This window comes from Meleagris gallopavo, chromosome 15 (genome assembly GCF_905368555.1).
Source record: "Meleagris gallopavo chromosome 15, MGAL_WU_HG_1.1, whole genome shotgun sequence".
NCBI classification, from domain to species: Eukaryota; Metazoa; Chordata; class Aves; order Galliformes; family Phasianidae; genus Meleagris; species Meleagris gallopavo.
In genome coordinates, this window is record NC_139418.1 from 9,436,743 (window position 1) to 9,461,851 (window position 25,109).

Here is a 25,109-nt window from a genome sequence, read left to right on the forward strand (position 1 = left end):
TCTGTTAGAGCCGAAATTCAGCAGTAGATGGCACCATCAGGACTGCAAAATGGGCTCTAAACACTATCACAGTGCCTTAAAATTCCTCAAATGCTTCACAGAATATGCAGACAACCAAATAAAAAGACCAGCACCAGCTACTGGCAGTGGTCAATCACACACCCTGGAAATGGTGCCCGTTCCAGCAAAGCACAGCTTTGCACGGGGAAGCAGAGGATATGGAAAACATGACAGTACTCTGAGTATAAACAGAGGGTTTGTGTGGATGGTTGTGCTCCAGGGAGACTTCAGCCACAAAGCAAACATGGGCACTGGATTCATGAGCAAGTTTGCATAAGTGCATGTAGAAGTGTACATGCATGCAGAAAAAGTTTGCTAAGATAATCAGGGTCCAGTATTGGTCACTAACTGCTGGTAACTCACTGCAAACTGGACTCAGAATGAGGCTGCCCACCACTCTGCAGTGGACTCCAGGCTGGGATAACATTGTGTGGGGAGAAGTTCTCTTACTGTATTTTCTAGCAAAGCATCAGAATTATATTTCTGTCTCAAATGCTGAAGAGGGCTGGTATTGCATAGTTCAGGTCTGTGGCCATAGTGAACAAAGAGAAACCATAGGTTAATATACTATGGAACTATGGTGGGATTTTTTTTTTTCCTGCAAGAACATGCCATAGAATTAACTAGTCAGGGGAAAAAAAATAATAATAATAGAGAGAGAAAAAATAGGGCAGAAATAAACCAAGCAGTTTGTGTTTTCATAGATTCATAGACTCATTCAGGTTGGAAGAGACCTCTAAGAACATGTAGTTCACTACAGCCATCATCCACCACATGGTCCCACTGACTACGACCCTGGTGCCACATCCCCGTGTTTCTTGAACACTTCCAGAGATGCGGACTGCGATAGCTCCCTGGGCAGCCTATTCCAGAGAGTCACCACTCTTTCTGAGAATAATTTTTTCCTAATATCCAATCTGAACCTCCCCTGGTGCAACTTGAGACCATTCCCTTGTCCTATTCACGATACATACTGAAAAAGATCAATTGTTTGAATCTACGTCTTTCAGTGTTTGATATGAAGAAGACTAGGACAAACACACCAGCTCTTGCTCCTATTCTTTCCCAGTTAAATATGATTGTCAGGGAATTCAAGAAGTGATAAAAGGAGATTCAGATTGAGGATGCTACATTTAAAAATTCAGTCTCCACTTCAGGATCTGCATAGCTGGATGTTTTGGGAGGGCTCCTAGGTGTATGGATCAAAGATCACCAGCTGCTCCCAGGACCACAGCAAGAAGTAAAAATGCATATATGATTTGCACTTCAGAGTTATTAGTGGCTTTCACTTCAGGAGGAGAACATAATGTGGATTTTACAAGAAGATACAGATGGTATTGATAGATACTGCTTAGCTGTAGCAGAGATGCCATCAAATTGCTTTTCTGCAGAGTTTATCCACCACCTCTTATTTGCTGAAACAAGGATTTCTGTGCAGCTCTGTAACCTTATGCTTCAAATTTTGTTTTGCTGTGGAGCATAATTTCATTTGGCAGAGTGGTCTGACCATCGTGTCTCAAGGTTGCACAATAAATTCTAACAATTCATTCCAAAGGTTGGACCCTATCTTTTGCATTGAAATCATCATTAAATCATTCAGCTGGTGAGAAGCTTTGCAGCGAAAGTGTTCCAGAGGTAGTAGGAGGGATATTAGTATGCACGAGAAAAAGACCCATTTCTCCAGAGACAGAAGAGTAGGGGAAGACCTTGTTTTCTAGCTCTCTGTAACAAAGGTGTTTTGAGAAAGAATTGCAAATGAACCACTTTTCCATGGAGGCAATTTGCATATCATTAGCCTTCTGGTTTTGTTAATTGTTTTCACCTAGAGGAGGTGGAAGGGTTCACTCTTTGATTGGAAAATGACAATGCCTTTGGAGTTTAGCACTTTATTAGTGATAGATGGGACTAATTTTTAAAGAATTTTAGTTAACTGCTACCAATTTTGATAGAGATGATAATGTTCTTTCAAAAGAAAATCAAGATCTTGTCAATAGCTCAGAACTTTATTTCCTTGTATTTCTATGGATGCAGTGCTTTCAAACGAAAAAGAAATTCTTTTCTTTCTCCCTCCAGCCCCCAGGATTGGGAATGTAGCATCTCACTTTGCAGTTACGTTTTCCTTCCAACTTGGGATATTCTATGATTCTATGACTCCATAAAGAATTCAGAAAGATAGAAAATTCAAAATTAAATCTCTGTCCATGCTTGAAAGCCTGATTTGCCACGTATATTTTTTCTTCAGTTTTGTAGATTTGAGGAACTACAGTAGAACTTTGTTTTTGCACCACTGAAAAAGACAAAAGGGAAGAAAGGAGTCACAGATTTAGGACACAGAAGAGATGATCCAAGCTAATTCATTACTGTTATTGACATGGCTCTGACTCTGCTGGCTTCAAAAGAACCATTTAATGTATCTTTACAAATTCTGATTCAAATGCTAATTTGCTAATCTAGATGTTTCTGTGACCACAGTCTTAAATGTTCTTCATGCATCTCTGCACGTAGTGTATGTTGATCAGTATAGGCTTGAGGTATGAGACTAAACTTGATACAATTAGTTGAGAAAGAAAGGTAGAGAGACTCAAAAGGGGCTAATGCAGTTGGATGGATCAGAAAGTAAATAGGAAAATGCTTTTGATGTATGGAGAACAGATACTTCTGAATTGCATTTCCCTCCTTCTTAGTTTAGGAACTTTTCCCATGCTTAAAGCTTGAGTGTGTGGCTTTGAAATAGGGACCTCACAACCTTCATTGGTTTTTGATTTCTGATGTTTTTCAGAAACACAAATAACAGTGCATAAACCTGACACTGGTTGTAATGTTAATTAGTAAAGTATTTAATGGGAGGATGATGGAATTCATGCCAGCAAGTGCTTTTGCAACTGCCATTGTGTTTTTCTTACTTGGAAATATTGATGCCTTATCTGACACCTCTTCTTCCATTGACTTAAAGACCAAAACTAGCATGAGATACAGCCTTTTTGGATAAATTACATTTATCAAAAGAAGAAAAGGGTATCTGTCCTCTGTATAGCGTGGGTGCCAGATCTCTCTTCCATCTTCATCTGTCACCAGAAAAAGGTTCTGTTTATTCTATTTATTTAATTGCCTCAAGCATTCAGTGTCCCAAAAGGAAATATTTTATTGCTCTCTGAGGACCCATTGTAGAGACTATTATTTTTTTATAAAGCTGACAGCATTGAAATCCATGAGCTTTTGCCACTGACACAGATTGTACAAGTCTGAACTTTCAAGCTCTGATTTCTTTTGCAGTCCAGCTAATAGGTTGTTGCCATAGTCACATATGTATGACTTCATCGCAAATCACAAGGACATTTTCTGGAGATTAGCTCCTTGATGTATTGCACTGGTCTGTGTATTAGCTGCTTGGATGAACTTAGGTTTCATAGCCTGTTGGTCCACTAGTGGCTAAAAATTTGCCGCAGTCATATGATTAAATATGAAAAACATCTGTTTTAAGTACTCTACCAAAAATGGGAACATCTGGAAAATATTGGTAAAGAAGCTAATTAAGTTTGTCAAGCTACAAATTGTTCTAACAGGAAGTATTTAGGAGTAGCAGATAATTGAGATTTCATTCCTTTGCCCCTTGTCTGTGCCATTTGTTTGTTTTAGTGTAACTGGAAGGACTATTTTACTCAGCCCCTTCCAAACTCACCCTCTGGACATAAATTTAAGAGATAGTTATCAGGTGCTGTGTTGCAACAGGCTACACTTACAGTAGGAGAAAAATGTGCTGGAAACAGATTTTCTTTCCTATGTCTCATGTTTAAACCATATTGAAAGAAAGCAAGATATGGTCACCTTCCAAACACACCAATGACTGTCTTCAGATTCTCTTCCTAAATCTGCAGGGATGATATTAGCCATATTCACAGTTATATCCAGCTTTCTGCTATCTTTGCTGTTTGAGGTACTGTATCTCATTCTCTTGGCTGATGATTTTGCCACTGTTACTCAAGTTTTTGACAGTTTGCACTCCAGTAGGGCAATGCAATGTCTATAGACAAAAGTGTGCAGGAGGACTCCAGTTATCACTGGACTTGACAGAGGCATCTGTAGGCATATAAAGACCATCTGCATTGGCTTATATAAAATATCTAGAACAGGAACTTTGTCTTCCAAGTGTTGCCTTGCTATAAATAAATAAATAAAAAGAAAGAAAGATTTGACAAAGCAGTTATTGCACATACAAGAGCCTCTTTGTGTCAGAGGGAGATTTTCGTAAGCCATTATGGGTTGAGCCCCCAAGAATTATCACAGATCTCATTCTTTGTTGCTCCAAGGGCAGGAGATGTCTCTGGCTTCTTAAACATTATGTCACGGAAAACAAGGATATATCTAAATGTATTTTTAAGGGTGGAACCAAAACCTTAATCCCCCTCAGATCACACTTCTTTCTCCAAAAGGAGAAGAGACACATATGTGCGGTTCTGTACCTCTTTGGACTACTGGAACATGCCTATATACAGCAATGAACTGTTCAGAGCATTAAAAAAACTTCTTGTGTGTTCATTTTAAAATAATATCTCCCTGTCATTTTGCCCTCATTTCCTATCATGCTTCTGCATTTTGAAAGGCAGTGATTTGTTCTAGCAATGTTTCTCTGACCACATCTTGCTTGGGCAAGGCAAGGAGTGAGAACAAAGTTTTTGTCACTGTGAGTAATAACCTTTAGATGCTAAGAAATTAAATATTAAGGGCTTTGCAGTGTTACTCACACAAAAGAGAAGATATTAATGAATGGGCTTCTTTGAAAACACCCTTCTGCAGCTAAACCTTTAATGACAAAGATTTTCTTTGGATTTTCTTGCTGAATTATCTGCAGTGTATCTGTGAGCTTTATGGCTTTTATGACAGCAGCCAAAAATTGGCATTGTGTAAAACCAAGAAATATGAATGAATTAAGTTACAAATGAATGTAAATGTGAAATTAATCGTTCAAATACACAGTAGGAAGAAATAAATGTGTATATTGGTCTCCAGTAGCAAATACCCTGCTGGCTAGATTTGACAGCAGCTAATTGAGCAGTAATTGTTATTACTGCCTTATATTTGCTGTCCACAGCAATTCTGGCTGCGTAGACATTGGGATGCAGCAATATGACTTCCTTCCTGTAGATCAAGAAACATAAGCAGTTGGGTGCAGAGCTTTCTGCAAATAAAATTTGTTGCTAGCAGAGGTCTGCAGGGCCAGGCTGGTTCCACAGGCATCAGGAGTGTATTTCTGTCATCTGTCCTTGGTGTTTTATCTGGTGCATCCATATGGGTTTCCCTCCAGTGATCATATTGATTGATGGGGACCCTGCTAGCTATCCTATTTGCATAAAATTAAGAAAATAATACTTTCCTGCCATACAAATTCTTGTAAAAAAATGGTTCAGCATTAGACAAAAGCTTCAAAGGCTTCTGGGAAGCAGACACACATGCATGCACGTGAAAGTTCATACAGCTGCATATTGTGACTGTGCTTCCATATGAAAACAGTTTAAAAATGGCAACAATCTGAATAATTCCCAGGTTGTGAGGGATTACAGTTCAGATCCTGTGTGGTTTCCAGTAATGACGGAGCTGGCTGCTAAGAGGAGATTTTGCCCTGACAATCCTCAAAGGCTAAAGGTTTTTAAGGAGATTTAGTTTATTGCTGATCTTCAGGTGTGTGCAGGTATAATTTCCTTTTCTTTCTTTGCCAGCAGGGACTCTGCAGTCCTCTGGTGCCGACTAACTCAGCCTTTCCTACCTTGAATTCTTTATGGGCTAAGTGGCTAATGATGAATACATTTGAAATAATGTATAAAAAGAGCATAAGAATCTAAGGAGAAGGGCCAGGTTTGGAGTCTGGTCTTAATTGGGCTTGCTTTTCTGTGCTGGCAGCATTTTAAGAATGCAATCCAGGTTATTAAGTGCCATAATTGCATCTGTAAATCATGTCCAAGTGACACAGACTGCATCTGAAAACAACAGAGGAACTGAAAAGAACAGGCAGTGTTTTCAAATCTGGTCCCTGGATCATTTTCACTTCTTTGAAATAAAAAAGAAGAATAAAGAAAGAGGATTATTCTGATACTTAATTTCTAAGTGTAAAAATGAGACCTCAGGTGAACCTAGATGTTCACTTTCTTTAAAGTCTGAAGCCTCATTATGTATTCTCAATAACTCGGAGAGAAAAAGACATAGTAAAATATCTACTTTTGTCCTTCGAATGTCTTATATCTATACAAACATGAGCCTTATACTTTGTGACTCTAACCACAAGTTGAAGATCAATCAAATAAATTTGTGTCACATTTTTGAACGTTTCATATGTGTATCTCAAATGTGTATTTAACATGAGATTTGAGATTTCAAATATTTTCCATCATGGCTTCTATGGGTCACATCTGATGTAATACATACATTTTTCTTTTTATGCTGTTGCCTGAAACAACTGTTTCTTTTGATTTACTTCTTTTGTTACATGTGGAAATTATGTACCTAATCAAAATAGGAAAAATTATTTTAGCTTTCTCTTGCCTTGTGATTCCTAATTATCCAATACTTGTATTTTACCCTTTTCTTTTTTTTTTTTTCCTTCTTTTTTCTTTTAGAAGTATTTTGGATGAGGAGAAACTTTTCTATAAAAACCTGTTCTTTCCCTGGAGCAAAATGGCTTGAATACACTCCTGGCTGCAGATCTGACAAGGAGAGGTTTTGAACCATCAGCAACTTTTATGAAGCCGGTATTTCCCTCCTCAATAGGGAAATTCTTTATACAAGGACTCAGGTGAGCAGTCAATGCTATAAAACTTATTCCCAGAATGACAACATTTCTAAACATGGTTTGGGAGTGCACGTTACCTGGAAGGAAGTTTCCTCTGGTTTACTTCGTGAGTACAAGCCAAGTCACTTGGTCTGTAATATAGAATGGAAGTAACTGTGCTTGGGATCAGCCTTTTCTCTGCTCTTCTTGCTCACCATCCTCAGCTGGTACCAATAGGCTGGAAACTCAGTTATTGTGAATGCCATGGCAGTGAGCAGCCAGAGGTCCCAGGTAAGTCTTCTGTGAAACCTCTGTGGCCTCCACTATCCCTAAAATAACATACCTAAAGCCAGCTTCTGTGCAACCCAATGTTCTGCACTGGTTTAACTTCCAGGACAGATGTTCTTGGTGCTACTGGTGAACATGTAAACGAAAAGTAGCAAAAATATTCTCCCTTTACCAGCTTCCAGCTAGACAGCTGCTTGTGCTCATATAACAACTGCTTGCAGCTGTAGCTCACCTCACGCCTTCCCAGCTGGGAGCAGCTGGTACCCAACCCCCATAAGCCTTACCCAGTACTTACTGAAATCACAGCAAGACTTCATCCACTCCAGCTGGCTTCAGTTCAGGACATGCTCCCCCTTAGAAGTAACTTACTGATCCCTACTGGCACTCCAGCTTCTTCTAAGTCAATCGTGGGTTCCTGAATTGCCATTTTCAAGGCTTTGTATACAACAATGGCTTCTAAAGAACTGTTTCCCATTCATGACATCATAGATTTCTGTTATAATACCTCTAAACATGTATTTCTTCTGCCAAGCAGCTCCATAGGAATCTAGATGCTCTGAACGTTGAGAGCTACTGGTTCAGAGTGGCAGCAGTACGTGTAATGGAGCTCACTGGATGCTTTTTCCAAAAGGGTGTTTGGCTACTTATAAAAGCACAGCTTGGAAAGATTCTTGCATTTGGAGCCTGGGTAATTTCTCTCTCTGCCAGAACACCTTCACCTTCTCACTACAGCCATCCACACAAAGCTCCCTGCCAAGCAGCAGCATATGGACTATGGGTTAAGTTCTCTCCTTGCTATGTTTTAACGCAGTTGACACGCAAGTATGCCAGCCGATCAGTCTGGAGTTTCATGTGAAACTTTTCCCCTCCTGGGAATAGATAAGTGTCTAGGTGAATTCATTCTCCACTGTGCTGAAGAAATTGAAAAAGAGGAACAAGTATTCCTCTCTGCCTAATATCAGCTGAAATCTCTTTAAAATAAAAAAGCAGACAGGAGATGGAAATAAAGTTATACATACCTTTCCAGTCCCACTGGACTTCAGTTTTACCATAAATACTTACTACAACTATTAAAAAAATATTGTGTGCTATCAGACAGTTGATCCTCCCATAGAGGTAGCATCTGCCCATTTGATTTGAATTTCAATGCTATTGTTTTGCGTGTGTTGAACTACAAAGAGAAGAAAAGGTTTTTGTTATTCCTCTTCATCAACGGATCTAATGCAGGAGGAAAATTGCCGTAATTATCCTGGTAGCAATTATGCTGGCCCAAACACAGTAAGTGCAAGCACATTCCTTGTTATTTATTACAGAAAGATCTCAAACCACAAACTGTTTAGAATGCACAGCATTTTAATTCACAAACTTTGATGAAACTTATTTTAATATAGCTTTGTTTTCCTTATTAAATGACAAGAAAAAATAATTGCAACAGATCTCATAGTGCTTTAATGTAGTAAAGGTGCTGAGCGTATTTCAGTAGTTAACTTTCTTCCTTTGGATATGAACAGCATGGCTGCTCTACAGGTGTTTTCTCAACCAATTATAAATATGTAAAGCTTGAAATTTTATCAGAGTTTATGCCTGAACATGAAAAATAACATTCTATTCTCTTAATTGAGTTTATCTTAATCCACAGGGAGTTGATTTTATTTCTATAAATTTGCTTCTCATGTCTTTTGCCCTGTAATAAATTTAATAAAGTTTTGAGATGAAAGATAAATCTTATTTTCTGAGGGTTTCTGAATTGTGTTATGCGTCCTTGCTGCAGAACAAGCCTGTAGTACCTGCCTTTCCAACTTACTCTCACGGGAAGCTATTTTTCAGCAAATTATTTTCCCAGAAATATTTCCACTTTGGGGTATTTTCTGTGTTTCATTCAATGTTTCCCTGAAACCGTTGTTTGTTTGTTTATTTTCCCCAGAAAATGCAAATGTTAATTAAATTTCAGTCAGTATTGACCTTTGGAAGAGTTTCTGTGATCCCATTGAGAGCTGTCATTTTTCTGCGACATGTCTACACTCTCATGCCCCTTAGAAGGACCAAACTGAGACTCAGGGGTTGCTTACTCCAACTGGAGTGATTTGGTTATTTTTCACCTCCTTATAATTTCCTATACATGCATTTTGTTTTTTTTAAGTCCTTCCAGCATGTGTATGGGTGTGTACATATGTTCACACGCGTTTCCATGCCATATTGTGGGCACTGAGAAGGCAAAGTGTTATGAGATCTCTCTGTCTCAGTTCCTGCTATTTTGTTCCCTGAGGAAAACTAGCCATATGAAATGCAGTTCAGTTTTAAAAATATCAATGCAAGGTGAGAAGAAAGTATGAGGCAGACCCTGAAGATAAAATTCACTAAAATTCACTATTTATTAATACATATTAACTTTTAAAAGCTACGACACTGGGTGTGGGGTATCTGCACTAATGTTTGGGCATCTATACTTATACAGTATAATTTTACTTGCTGTTTATAGTATTTACATGCTTCTCTGTTGGATAAAATCACAATTTTTAGACAATCTGAAATGGGAGGGAATCTGCTTAGGATGTCTTTTTTAATACCACAGTAGACAAAATAGGTAGGATGTAGCCCTGTCTCCCACATGGACGTAAATTTTTGGTGATATGATAGGAAATCATAGAATCATTAGGGATGGAAAAGATTGCTAAGCTAATCTAGTCCAACCCTGACCCATCCCCACCGTGCGCACTGACCGTGTTCCTCAGTGCCACGTCTCCACATTTCTTGAAAACCTTCACAGACGGTGACTCCATCACTTCCCTGAGGAGTGCTCAAAGGCTGTAACAGCATTTCTAATACCTTATGTGTACTTTTGCAATTATTCTGGTTCTATGTCAAGATGTTTGTTTAGGACATGCAGTTCTACCCCATGCCAAAGTACTATCCTCACACACAGACTGACTGCAGGATGCTTGACATTAAAAAAATAATAAGAAGAAAAAGATATAAATCTTTCAATACACATTATCTCATTATTTATTTAATCTGAAGCAGTTTTTATTTTTGCATGTACAATTTAGACCAACAAATTAATGCTGTCAGCTTTCCTACCTGGTACCTTCCAATTTTCCCATGCACAGATTCCCCTGACATCTTTGTCTCAACCACTGAGGACATCTACTGAGTAAGTAGGAGTAACTTCTCCAGATTTGTTGGTAGTTTTTGATGTGCCCCAAGAGAGAATAGAATGAGACAATCATGTTTCACCCCGTGGCTGAAATAAAGGCTTTGAACAAAGGTGAAAGACTCATTTGACTTACTTCATCACCAAGCCTATATAAATTAAATTTCTACATTACTCACAGTAGGGCTTACAATTATGTTGATTAATCATATGTTACTGAGAGAATGGAAACTCATTTATAACAGGCCTTATTAACCTATTGTGTCATTTTTGTTTTCTTAAAGCCCTGTTGCAGAGACAATTCCACTCCCAATGAGCTGGTTAATTTTATTTCTCTTCCACCTTATTCGTAATTAATTTTTAAAATGCTGTTTACATGAAACACAATGAATTTAATGCAGTTCTTTAAAGAAAAGAATAATGTAAACTCATTTTGAGGTGTATTATTTTAATACTAATATTGGAAATAGACATGTTTTTTCATAGTAATATGAATATGCGTATGTTAGTTGACCTTTGGCTTGTTACACTGCAGCAAGAAATGTCTACGTTTGATTTTGAAATAGTATATTGACCTTTGAACTATCTTCTAGAGGCAAATGGAACTAATCATGAATGGAATGACATGGGAAACTATTTATATAGCTAGGACGGTAGCAAGGAGGCTTGTTCATCTACAGAACAGCACCACTGTGAGCACTGTCAAACAGGGAAGTCGTGTACACTGACCTCCAGAAAACACTCACAGCACCACTTTGGTTGCAGAATTATCAGGGGAAAGAGGTTTTGTTGTCTGGTAAAATAAGAGACTGGCTCTGCATCAGGCAGTCAAACAGCATCCAGTACTGTTCCATCAGAACAAAAACCATCTCGGTGGATTAACTTAACGCTGACATGTAAAGAGGGTCTCACTTTCAGCTAGCCCCAGTTCCTATGGGTTCTCTCTTTGGGACGTACTGTGGTTCCCATCCATTCTCTCTTTGCTCTTCTCAACCTTGCCCCTCCTTCTCTTCTGCCAACTGAGTTTAAAGCCTTCTGCTCTGCAAGCACTGACCCTGTGCTGTGTCTCAAACCACAGGCATGGAACCTCATCTTTCAAGACAGTCTGGTTCTTCAATAAGTGACCCAACACTTCAGCTGGAGAAAGAAGAAAGCCCCTGGAGAAGGAGTTACTGTCTGGTATTTCAGTTCATACTGGAATGCCAGAGATAATTGTTGCATCACTGTGTTCAACAGAAGCTGAATCTAGGCATCACGCAAGCAGGCAAAGATATCCACAAAAGACAGCACCTTACAAAGTTGTTTCATTCCAGATTCATCTGTCTAAGGGCAGCCAATGACAGTGACTCTGCAACTTTTAATTAGTGTAGACCTACAAGATTTTAATAAACTATTTACAAATGGACTGCTTTGTCACATGGCATTATCAGCTCTTTAAACTTATGTTGTTGAGGAGGTCAAATGTGAATAGCTCATTGCAAGACTGAAATAAAATATGCCAAGAGTAATGCTTTATGGGGAGATGATTAACATTTCTCTATTCAACATGACTGAGAGATTGCTGTTGCATCCTTTTATTAATGTGCAAGTTTTCTTTTGCAACCAAGTGATGCAGCCTTTTGTAACTCAGATAATAAAGAGAGTTGTTTAATAAATAGAATGATAATTTATTGACACTTGGATCACACAGTGCCACGAGTGTAATGAAACTGAACAACCTAATTTCATCCCTCCCCATGCACTCCGTGCTAATTAAAAGCAACAATCAATATGGGTGTAGCATAGTCAACAACAGCATTAAAAGGTTGAGCTGGAGCCGAAAGGCTGAGGACAGTTTTCAAGGCTGAGGCAGATGATCAAGAGGTCGAAAAGAAACCAAGAATGATGCAGAAAACAGAAGATGGAACTTCTGCCATCGATACTTTTGGACATTTGGTTGAGTGTTTTGTGGGTTTTCTTCTTTGCTTTTCATAATTTTTCTAAAAAAAACTCCTCTAATAAAATTTGTTTCTGTTCATGGTAATGATTATTCTGTTTTAAAAGGAAAGTTCTTAAAAAAAGGCACTGAGATTTAATGATGGAACACATGAAAAGGAACTTCCTGAATGTTTCTGATCTGTGAATTTTGGCTTGCAAGCTCATTGAAGATTGCTCAGATGAGAATGAGAACAAATGTGGGATTCCTCTAAAGTGTGTTTCCACGGCCACCAGTCTCTGGAGAGACAAAATTAGTTATTTCAGCTCCTGAAACACCTGATTCTCATTTAGTTAACCAATAGGCAGCGTCAGAATGTCCCTTTTGGCGCTGCTGAGTTGGTTCCATTCTGTGTCCCTGGGTCTCCTGTGGGAATAGATAGGTGCACAAAGCTGAGGCATGGAAATAAGAAAAGCACAAAAGAAAACACAGATGTTGGCATGGCTCTTTGGAAAAGCATCCCTGTGGCTTTTATGAAGTTACATCAGGAAAAACAGATCCTGCCTGACCAGTTTTGGATATGAAATTACCATATATTCTCCTTAGACTCAAGGCTCAAAATAACACTGTGGTGAGGGAAGCCTTCAGGGAAGCCTGTGGAAACAAAGAGCAGAAGAAGGGGAAACAGAGCAGATGGTTTTCTCAGGGAAATGATCAAAAGACTGATGGCAGCCTGTTTCAAAATTGAGGGGTTGTGCAGCTGGACCCAAACATCTGGTCAGTTTACAGTGGATGAAAAATTATTCATTTTTTAGCAAAGGCAATGTATTCCTAAAGCTGTTCTTCAGGGATTGTGTAGTTCATTAGTGTGTTTGCAGAACTGAGTTGTGCAATCTACAATTTTGAATAAAAAGCTGTTGGGACAATTTGGTTTCTGCTTATAAATCACAAGCTGGAGCCTCAGATGTAGTAAACACGTACATGTTCTATTGAGGTCAGTGCAATTACATTAATTCAGGGATGCAGCTGAGAATCCAACCCACTTCATTTAGTTCTTTTTGCCCCTTCACACTCACTGAGACAAAATTCTTCAGGTTGAGTCTTCCCAACCCGTCGATGTCCCTTCTGAGTACCATGGACTTAGATACTCTTCCAGGCTCTTGCATGAGAGAAACCAGTGCTGAATGTGACCCTCCATCGCTGGGATCCTCAGTGCATTAATAGTGAATTTAATCACTGGGATGATCTTGGAAAGAACAAGTGGCATTAACAGCCACGTGATCTGCAATCAGAGTAATTCCTCCTATTTCATTTGTAGATTGCCCTAACTAATGGAATAAATGTTATTCTACTCAAGGACAGAAAAGAGGAAGTAGGTAAATTGTTTTTAAAGGAGCTGACCTCTAACTGATGGATGCATTTCACTTGCAGCAGAATGCCTGCTTGGAAAATAAAATTTATGGTTCAGTGGTATCCAAATAAATTGTTCTTTCCACTTGTGCATTGATTAAAACAAGGTACAGTTGAGGGGATTTTAATTGACCAACTAGAGTTGCATTGATTCACTCAGAGAAGTCATGATTTCTGAAATTATAAATGACACATGGAAAAGGGAAGCCAGGAAATGTGTGATCCCAATGACATTTCCTTAGACTTCATTGGCATTCCAAATGAAATCACCACCAAATTTTGGACCTGTACAAAATTTCTTTCCATTAGGAACTTTTATAAATACTGAAGTATGAGGGATGATCCAAAAGTAATGCCTCCTATTTTATTATGTTGGCCCATAACATCGGAGGCAGATGTTGGTGGGATCGGAGCAGAGGTTGAACCTTCCTGCCAACATTCCATTACATTTTTTTGCCATATGACAGATGGCAGCATAGGGGCAGTCTAACACAAGAGCATCTTATGTGGAAGTATGTATGAAGCAAAGGCATGGAATTGAATTCCTCCTTGCAGAAAAAATGGCACCCACAGGCATTCATTGATGCTTGGTGAGCATTACCAAACAGTGGATGTAGCATAGTGAGGCAGTAGGTGGTGCATTTCAGTAATGATGACAGTGACATGAAAGGCAAGCCATATTCCAGACAGCCATACAGATGATTACAAGATAGATATGCAGGCTCTTGTTCATTGCTGGTGAAAATGCATAGCTAATGACGATGACTATGTTGACAAATAGTACTTTGTAGCTGAGAATTTGCTCTATCAATTAGTGTTATTGTGCTCTTTGTATCTGCTGTAGTTTCCACAGAAATAAATAGCAGGCATTACTTTCGGAGCAACGTGTGTATTTTGATATCAGAATTCAACCTTCACAAAAGCAATTTTCTTCCTTAAAATCGGTTATTTTCTATGTGAAAATGCTAGCGACAGAAAACAGCTTTTAAAAAGAAATTTATTTTTGTTATGGTTACTGTGTGAATTCTAAATTCCGTGTGTGTGCCGTGAAAAGGAAATGAGGCTGAATAGTATAATTTTGAAGCCTTATCTCCAATACTGTGACTTATTACAGTCATCTTGTAGTTGTATTTTAAATGCATTTTTCTGCATCTGAGAATATCTCAGATATTTCAGTTGCTGCCAATGAACTACACAGAGTTAAAGCCATTGCTTACACATACTAATTAAGGAGAGAGCCAAGTAAATATTTATACGATACTGCAAAATTGTATTAGTCTAAAATGATATTATAACTTTTATATGTACAGATAAAAATTGCACTAGAATATGAATCTACCAGATATTTTTTATTATCTTTTCCAGCTCAGGAAGATTCCAATGGCCGTAAAATACCTCAACGATTTCACAGTACTTAGCATGAGAGCAATTTCCTCCTGACCCCTCAGAAGCTGACTTAGGCTTTACAACTGTCTTTATCCACTGCATAGGACTCAGTGGCCAACTTCCAAGCTGTGTAATAACACTGGGGTTTGCTTGTTGCTCCATATTCACAAATGCTGCTGACTTGCTTTGCTGGGATTTCACTGCCAGGCTTACTCGAGTGGGCTCTGCTGTCTTCAAAGTAAAAAAAGCAAAGAATACGGGAGAATTCTTGAGGGAAGAAGAGAAGTAGGTATTCATTTTTAATGCAGAAAATCCTATTAATCTGGGAATTTTTCATACCACAGATAATTACAGCTGATGATTAGTGCCTTTTTAGAAGAGGGCTTGAGTTCGCTCGTTTCTACTGATACTTTGGTTGTGTTTCTATTATGTGTTGAAGCAAATTGGCAAATCAATTTCTGCTCTTCAGATAAACTTACCTCATCCATGCTTACAAGCAAACACACACAAATCCCATCTGCCTGGCAAGTACTTCAGCAGAGCTTATCTCACTTTAACAAATCACTCCCTCCCTGCCATCAGTTCTGCACACAGTGATCAGCAAGCTCCATTAAAAATAGAGCTGCTCTTGCACCCTTCTGCCAGCTTTTGGGGATGTAGCCATCAACACAGACAAGGTGCACAATTCAGAGGTTGGTTGTTGCTTGTTTGCATGCTGTGACTGATTGAAAAGCTGCTTCAGAAATGCAACCATTGTGTGAAAATAAAGCGATGGGATCCAAAGGAAAAGAATGTTCTTTTTTACATATACATGATATCAGAGTACTTCTAGACCAGAAACACCTGTTCTAAACTCTCAAAATTCATCTAAGGAAAATATAGTTTTGCCCTCACATGTGGTTTAAAACGATCCACTGTCTGCAGAGTTAATATTGTTTGATATTGTTTGATTACATTCCTTCTTGATGGGACACAAAACCTTCAAAATGTTTTAAATTCCTTCACAAAGCATGCAGATCATTCTGCTATGAATGAAATAGTTCTGAATATATTTCAAGCAAAACACCACTCCATGTGATCCCAGTCCCTTTTTTTTTTAAATACCAGTATCATTCCACTGATCTCCATGGAGTTATTCCAGACTTAATCCAAAGCAAATGAAATCACAACTGGGTCCACTGTTTTTATACTGATTTTAAATGAATGAGCAGTTGTTCTCAGTGTAGCAAGATCTGTTCCAACTATTTAACCTCTCCTTCATCACTTCTGATCCCAGTGGCTTTATTAGTATTAAACTGGAGCTTACTGAGTTGTTTGAAAACATTGTCAAATGCATCCCCATTGACTCAGTTTAAGAATATTGAGCCAAATCTCAGTCTCTTGACATAAGACAGGGTTTGGCTCCTCATGGTTTTACATCATCTGCTCTTATTTTTTATTAAAGTAATACATAATAAAGCAGTTTGATTATTTTCAGTAACACGCAAATGCTACTGCCAGTAAAAATGCCCGATAGGTGCTTTCATATACTAAACTAGTAAGTCTAAGCATAATCTCTACTAGCCTTATCTTTCAACAGATCTCCCAGTATTTAAAGCTCCGCAAGGAGAATATCAGTCTAATAGATTAACAGTTGGCACAAGACAGCACAGTTTAAATATTGGAAAGCAATTTCGTTCTGAATAAGGCAATTACTATCAGTGCAGTACAGAGCGTGGTGCCTACAGGTCTGAATCCTGTCTGCATTAATGGTGGCCAGGTCTCACTGTCAGTTCTTAATGCACCTTGACTTCTCTCCTCTGATGACTTTCGCAGCAAGATGTGAAATCAGCAGCAGAATTCCCAGTGAAGTAAATACTCTAGCTTTCACTTCTCAGAAACACTGCATAATCCTAAATGAACCTGAGATCTGTGAGAGCTCAGAGACACAGTACCATATGTTATTTTTCTGGTTTGCTCGAGCAAAACTTTCATCTTTCTGCCCTTATTGGCCAAAGATCAGTCAACATGTCTCTTAACATTCTTCTATTTCAGCACTTTGACATGTGCATCTAAAAACACATCCCAAAATGCTATAGAAAGATGAGTAAAATGAGGCCCAACACAGACTTGCTGAAGTTTCCACAGTAAATCAATGACAAAGTTCAGAAAAAAAATATACCCTTACACACATCCTTGGCTTTTTTCATTGGGCACAGATATCTGAGACCACTAATATAAGTACAGTTTCTAATGGAGAATAAATGTGTTCTTTTTAAATGGTGTTCCCACTGAAGGCAGTGGCACATGAGTGAATATTCATGGATAGACAAGTTTGTTTACTGGGAAACTACTTTTAGCCACCAGTGCATTAGCACATCATGGTCATGGCTGACTCAGGAGGTGGAGGGATGCAACTTGAGATTATGCACAGAGAAACCAACACACCACACTTCAATATTCAAAAACTACCAACAACACATTTAAATTTGAGCTGTCATGCTTGAAAACTAATGTTTGATCTAATAACAGATGGTTCTCCCTGCAAATTGCACCACTCATTTATCCTTAAATATTCATACCTACGTCCACATAACTATGGCTTTTATTCGAACAGGATAATGCATCATAAACATACATGAGCTTAATCCACATCTTAAAAATGAATACTGTTCTTAAAAGGATCAGATGTTTATTGAATAAGGGAAGTTAATGCCACCATTGAAAGCTTTTATCACCTGTTGGGAGCTGTGTGATCTGTATGCAGCTGACAACAGAGCTCTCAGTTTTACTCTCAAAATATCATACTGTTTTCATTTGCTGGATATTTGTATTTTAATACTTCAGGTATTTTGGAAACTTGATCAAGATTTTAGTTTTTCAAAATTTGTTCTGGATTTTATGATCATATCTGAGTTGACTTTTAGCTGTGATTGATTCATTTTCACTACTGAACAGATTATGACTTGTAAGGGACTTTTAATCTGTTGTCATTACTCACTGTCACTTGCGTGATGCCAGAAACTTGGCATGTCAAACTGCCTGACAACATGCTGGGAACTGCAGGTGAGTGCTCGGAAAGGAAAGGATCCTGTGTTTCCATAGCTATTCAGCAGCAGAGGCACACATAGAGAAACATAGAATCATTTAGGTTGGATAAGACCTCTAAAATCATCTAGTCCAACCATCCCCTACCACCACATCCTTCAGTGCCACATCTCCATGATTCTTGGACACCATCAGAGGCAGTGACTGCACCACCTCCCTGGGCAGACCATTCCAGTGCCTTACCACTCTTTCTGATAAGTTTTTCCTAATATTCAACCTGAACCTCCACTGGCACTAGTTGAGGCTAGAATATCATAGCTGGGTTTGGTTGTGCCTTACTTGTCTGTGAATGTCAGTCCAAGGGTAGGCCCATTAGCCTACTTTTCCATCAACGGCAATGAAAAATGTAATGGGATCCTTCTAGCTGATGGATGAGTAAAACATAACTGCCTATATAAATACATTTTCCATTTTCCTTTGTTTTCCTTCTTTTGCTACCATACTACTTCTCCCACTTTCTCTTCTGCCTATGGCTCTGCTGCCACCTAGCCAGCTCCCTCCTCACACCGAGCTCACCTGACTGCCTTGGAACTGCATCATTTCCCAGGGGCTGAGCTGATGGAGGTGGTCCTGGGCCACTGCCCAACAAGGAGGGATGGCAGAGCTATCCAGCTGGAAGGAAAAAGTGTGTTGAACTTAGTAGTTGTTCACTTTCCACTTAAAGGAATGTGTCTTTTAAACTTTTGATAGCTTTGAATTAATACATCTCATGCGTAGAAGTTTTGGTTCTTTTCACACAAATATTGACAAGCCAGGAAAACACCCAGGAAATAATGTGTAATAACTATGCAATAGAAAGCAATCGTATATCTGAATGCATGACCATTTGATTTCAAAGCTCAGTCAAAGAGAGTGAGAAACTGCCTAAGCCAGAATTATGCTTTCTGCTGCACAACTGGGTTTCAAATAGGTCCTGGAGAACTGTGGCTAGTTCAGGCACAAGTCTGAAGCTTTGAGGGCGTACTTAAACACTGGTGCTGCAAGGATGTGAAGTTCCTATTAATTTCTTTTGCCTATCTTGTGCAGAAGAGCCATTGTACAATTCCTCCTCCTGGGACTCCAGGAGAAAAGGAGCAGGATTGTTATGGTTAACGGCAGTCTGTCAAGGATAGCTGGGTATATTGAAAGTTCCCCAGGCTCTACAAGAGGCATAAGGATGAAGAGGCTTATGTTGCAAGCTTGCAATTACACTCAAGCACGGAAAAACAAACAGGCAAGGGATATTTCTTCTCATGTGCAATGATTTCTTTTAAAATAGATTCTCTGCGCAGTAGACCTGTCCATAAAGAGTCTCTGCTTCTTCCTCCTATTCTTCCTCATCTGTCATTATAGAGGTTCTCTACCGAGACAAGAAAATAAGGCAAATGCATGCTCTGCAGGTATGGGATCAGCAGACTGGGGTCAGATCCAAGGGGTGATTACACAAAATCCAGCTTTTATTGCTGCTGTGCCCTATTAGAATGCAAAGAGAAGTGTGGTAGGTGAAGCGTGTATTCACTTAAAAACTTTAAAAGCATCCTCAATTCTTCAGGAATTTGCTTGAGTCTGTTAATCTATCTTTTTACATCTGTACCACAGCAAGCCAGAGGAAGAAAAAGTGGAAGTAGTAAAAAAGTTACTCTAGTTTAGCTGTCATAAACTATGCAAAACACATAGGATTAAAGAAAGAATCAAACCCACCAGCAGCTCTTTTAAATCCTTCCCCTTTCACTGTAAGTTGAGTGGTGAGGTTTGGATGAGCAGATGAGGTTTGGGCCCTGTGAGGTTTCTCAGGAACTCTTGGTACAGAGACAGTAGAGCAGAGCCCATCAGGGGAAAATTGCATCAGGGGAAAAAGCTTTGCTGTTCTCTTCATATTGTGTGTTTTTCTCCATATTGTGCTGTTCTATCACCTCCATATCATTATGCTCTTCCTATATTTTCTCTTCCATTACCCAGCAAACTCTCACCAAATATCCCAAACTGCTGCAGTTTGGCAAGTTGAAATAAAGAACAGGAATTAAGGCAGTCCATATTTTGCTCTCCCTTGTAAATCTGCCACTCACCTTTTGAAATCGGCGCAAAATTCCTCTAGCTGAGGTGTATTTGGGGAAAGCAAATACCTGAGTTTCCACTAGGTGGTGAAGTTGTAAAGCTTAAACGGGAGGAGAGCGTTCCTAGAGCCGGGAGAGACCCTGGGGCTCCGCAGAGTGGGGTCCGAGGTGGGGCTGCTGCTTTGGGGTTGGCAGTTGTTCATCTTCCCCCCAATTCCTGCAGAAGGGAGCAGCGAGGCTGCGTCAGGGGCACCGCAGAAGAGCAGTGACACAATGAGGGGATGCCACCGAAGCAGTGATTTTTAAAAATCTTCTACGTGGGGAAAACAGTGAATCTGTAGATAAACAGGAAAAATCATTCTGTGTGTTATTTATTTAAAGAGCTAGTTTAATGGAGAAAGAGTAATTTATCCCACCAGAATTTGTCAGCTGCTGTCCTGAAATCATAAATAATTTGGTTTTTCGTTGTTTTCCTTTTCAGGCAGTTTTACCATCTGCTTTGTTGGGGCTTTGGGGAGCTTTTGGTCAATGATAAATCTGTACAGCAACAGCACTTAAATATGGGAAGAAAGGGATAGAAATGAATAATGAGTCTTTAGATGAGGTTAAATCAACACAAAACAAACAGCTCCACTTTTGTCAGGGTCATTAAAAGAGAAGTGACGCTAAGACTCCATTGAGACTTTTGACTCATAAAAAGCAAAGCAAGATTTAGAAACTTGGAGCTTGAAACGTCATTCAACTTTGTGTGAGCACAGGGCTTGAAAAAAAAACAGAACATCATGAAAGTTTCATGAAGATCTTGTACCCTCCTTCACATTCAGAATGAAAACACAAAAAACATTATCAATTTATGGAAGTTCTGCATTTTGGTAAAATGCCATTCATTCTTCCACACATTACCTAGAGATCTGATTGCACTTTTATCACTCCAATTTCTGTCACTGAAACACCGCTGCATTATGCAATTCTGCATCTCTGATGTACATGGTACATATTATTCTAGCTAGTGTTTAAAGGGCATGGAAAGAAAATTATAAGTAGCAAGCATGCATTCAACAGACCAGGCTTTGTAAGCACTGAATATCACATCTCAGTGCTGAGTCCACTGCTGGTCACCTGCAGTGCTTTGCAAGCTGCTTCCAAACGATCCCAGCCCCTCTCTGACAGTCTCCACACAAGAAATTATTGGAAACCACAGATCAGAGCTTGCTCTGCCACGTATTTCTCATCGTATCGCATGTAAAATCTGCTCACACAAATGCGTTTGGACATTGATACCGCAGTGCAGGAACATCCATTCCCTTTGTGGTTCTGCACACTGCTTGCTTCGCTGCACAGATTTCCCTGTGGCTGATTTGTGCTGCATGCCTGCCTGCCTGCATGTAGTGGGAAGCAGGGCACCATGTGTCACATTCCAGCCACTGCAAGAATTTGTCTTAAATGAATAGATGTTTACAGCAATGTGTGAGTTTATTTAAGTATTCCATAATATATGCCTAGAAATGATTGGTTATCTCTCATCCACTACAAGTGTTTGCAAATATGTATATTTACAAGTTATTCAGGGCAGTATCTCATGAAGTGGGAGATTTAGGAGATTCTCAACCTTTTGAGTGCATATTGCTATTAGATGATGCCTGATTTGAAGGTGGCTTATTTCTTTTCCTTCTGATTATCTGCACATATTAGCCATAGTAGCTTATTTCCAACAGAAGAAAAATCAAAGTCATTAGATACTGTAACCCTGTGCTAAGAAATAGTCCTTTTGCCTTGCTTAAAATTAATATTCTGCCCTTAACATTTTTAGGTGCACAAAACAAAAAGTTCTTGGGTTATTCCCTTGAAACACATTGGCAAAATCACGGTCCTTCTGTGGGAGGACCCTTTCTGCCATTCCCATCCTCTAAAATCTCTTTTCTTTCTTTCTTTCTTTCTTCTTTCTTTCTTCTTTCTTTCTTCTTTCTTTCTTTCTTTCTTTCTTTCTTTCTTTCTTTCTTTCTTTCTTTCTTTTCTTTTCTTTTCTTTTCTTTTCTTTTCTTTTCTTTTCTTTTCTTTTCTTTTCTTTCTTTCTTTCTCCCTTTGAATGGAGAATCCAGAATGTATGAGAGCCGAGAGAGGAGTAATCAGAACTTTCCTTGCAACATCGCACACCTCTTGCTATAATGTTAGGCACAGAATTGAGACATCTGGAGAGAGAGACCTGAGCTGAGTACATGTTTCTGACACTGATGTTCCTGCATAACCTCCCTGTTATTAGCAGGGAGTAGATCAGTTCTGCTAGAAGTGTGTCTGTGTGGGGTCTTTCCTCTTGGGGAATATCACTAACACCATGGTAGACATGGCCACTGCCCCTGTAGCCTCCAACATCCTGACACAACTAAATATAAATATGAAGCCCTTGATCCTGCCAGCACTTCCATCCATCTTCTGCATGCAGCAAACAAGCTGCCTACACATTTGGCTTCCTGCCCCTTTTCCAAGGCTGTGCCATCAGCTGCAATCTGCCTCTTAAACAGCCATTCTTACAAGATCATAGCAGCATTTACCTGGATAGATCCTCTCCATTAAATCCTTTTTGACTTCCCAAACACCTCCCCAACAATCTCACCATCTCCACCCAATCTATGTTCAAGATGACCACATCCCTCACTCTCAGCTCTCTGCATGTTGTATATCCAGGACATGCAGTCTGAACCCTCATCAGTATCCAGCACTGATTCAAAGAGAAAAGGACCATAGGAAGAAAGGAACAGTTGAACTGGAGCAGCGCTTGATTGCCTTGACATTCTGATGTGTTGCCCACTTAACTTTCCACTTGCCTGTGGCCATTCAGTCTACATCAGAGGATTTTTAATTGCCTTCTCAGATATATACAGGAGTACCATAGCAACTTCTAATAGATGCAGCAAATCTGTTTCTTCAGTAACTACTACTTCAATTAATTTCCAAATGTTAGCAATGCTTGTTCTGCTGATTGAATTTCAGTTGAGTTCTGTTAGTCGCAACAATTCCAGAGAGGAGAAAGTAGTCCCTAAATTAAGATCTATTTAATTAGTCTTCCCTAAATGGGAACTTGCACTTCTATACATCTAGGAGCTATCCTAGTGCAGATAGTGGGGCTTTGCAGGATCAGCACAAAACTGACTCTGATAATAGCTATAATATGTGATAAAAACATATCACTGATTGGCACATGTTCCTCTTTTTTCAACCCTTTTTTTAGGTAGTTCTTCCATAAATGCCATCCTCATAATACATTTCTCTGCCTTCAGCTTGTCCCCTCTGTTTTTTATTTCCTTTCCTTGTATTTACCATTAAGATAATTGATACTATTCCATATCTCTCCATCCCATAGATTTTATGCAGGAGTGGCAGTCCTGTTTTTCAGTTTGATCCATGTCTGTGCAAGCTGAGTAGATGGCACAAGGTTTAGCATAGAATGAGGAGTTATTTCACGTGAATGTGCCTAGCCACCAGAAGACAAAGACATCAGCAAATTTGGACAAGGAACCACATGGGAATTTTAGTTACCATGGACCTATGTCTGGTGAATAAGCTCAAATATTTAAATATTTCCAGTGATCACTAGCTGATGGACCCAGCTGCAAGATGCACCAAACCATTGGTCCACAGAGAAAGCAGAATACTTTTTGTAGTGCCATCATCATCAATATATTGACAGAATCTAAAAAAGTGAAGCATATCTAGACCAGAGATACACGATTTCTGTCTATAGGCACCACTGGGACATAAATAACATTTGTTTCTTCAAGTTAATGAATTACAAACTTCCTTTATTAATATCTTATCTTAATTTTGGAGGGAAAAAATAACTGAGATAAGTGAGTTCTTTTTGTGGGAACACTGCATAATTACCAAGTAATTTACACAAGTGTTTTATTTTACAAATGTACTTCTGTGTAACCGTCTTGAAAGGTCTTTGTGAGTCTAAATGAAATAGAAATCCCATGTGATTGATGAGGAGTGGCAGATCCTGAGAAGCAGCTAACAAAACATTACAGGAGTCATCTGTTTCAATTTTACCTCTGTTCAAAGGGCCAGTACAGGTCCTATGTTTCCTTAAATCTCATGTTTTGACTGCTTAAAATGCTCACACTTGTGCAGTTGCTGAGAGCAGTGCTGAGAGCATGAACACCTAGGGAACTGGTTGTCAGCAACCCCACTGAACTGTAATAGCAAATGTGCAAGTCGTTAGTTAATTGAAAAAACATAGACAAATAATTTTCTAAGAACTGAGGCTATCTCTCAGATAAGTTGGAAATGCTTCCTTCTGGGAAGAAAAAGATTTTTCAGAGTCCTTCTCAAACCAACAGAAGGAGTGGCCACATGCACATGGCCTATTAGCTGGAGGAAATCAGAGAACCAATGACTGAAGTTTTCCTGAACAGCTGAAAACTGTCTTCAGCTGTTTCCAAGCATTCATCGCTTTCACTCAGTTTGATGTTCTCTGGATAAAGAGTACAGCTGCAATGGGTCCAACAGCACTGAGAAGGAGTTGTACCTTTATAAAAGCCAAGCCAGGGGTAATGCATAGTTATTTTTCTTCTCTTGCCTGTTCTAGTTAATGTTTTCCCTCAGGTGACAGCCGATGGACTATTAAATCACTGGTTTTACTGATGTTTGTTCTCTTTCCTTTTGGTAACTTCAGGCAAGTGATTTAGGGCAATTATGCCTTATTACAGATATTTATTCTCAATTTTCAGCTGTCATTTTTTGGTCTCTATCTACTGAATCATTCAGCAGGTGCAGAAAGGCATAGTGTATAGAGATGGTTTCTCTGGAGTCATGTCATATCTTCAGAGCATATTCTCTCTCTGGAACCATTAAGTTAAATTCTTAGCCTCCATAGAAGCTCAAATTCTAATATTAGTGAAGATTACAAGAGTAAATGCTGAACAGAGTGTGCCAACACTATTAAGTGTTCTTTGGACTGCTCCATATGTACAAAAGGGAATTGAAACTGAATACTGGGAGCATGTGAGAGCCCTTCTGGCC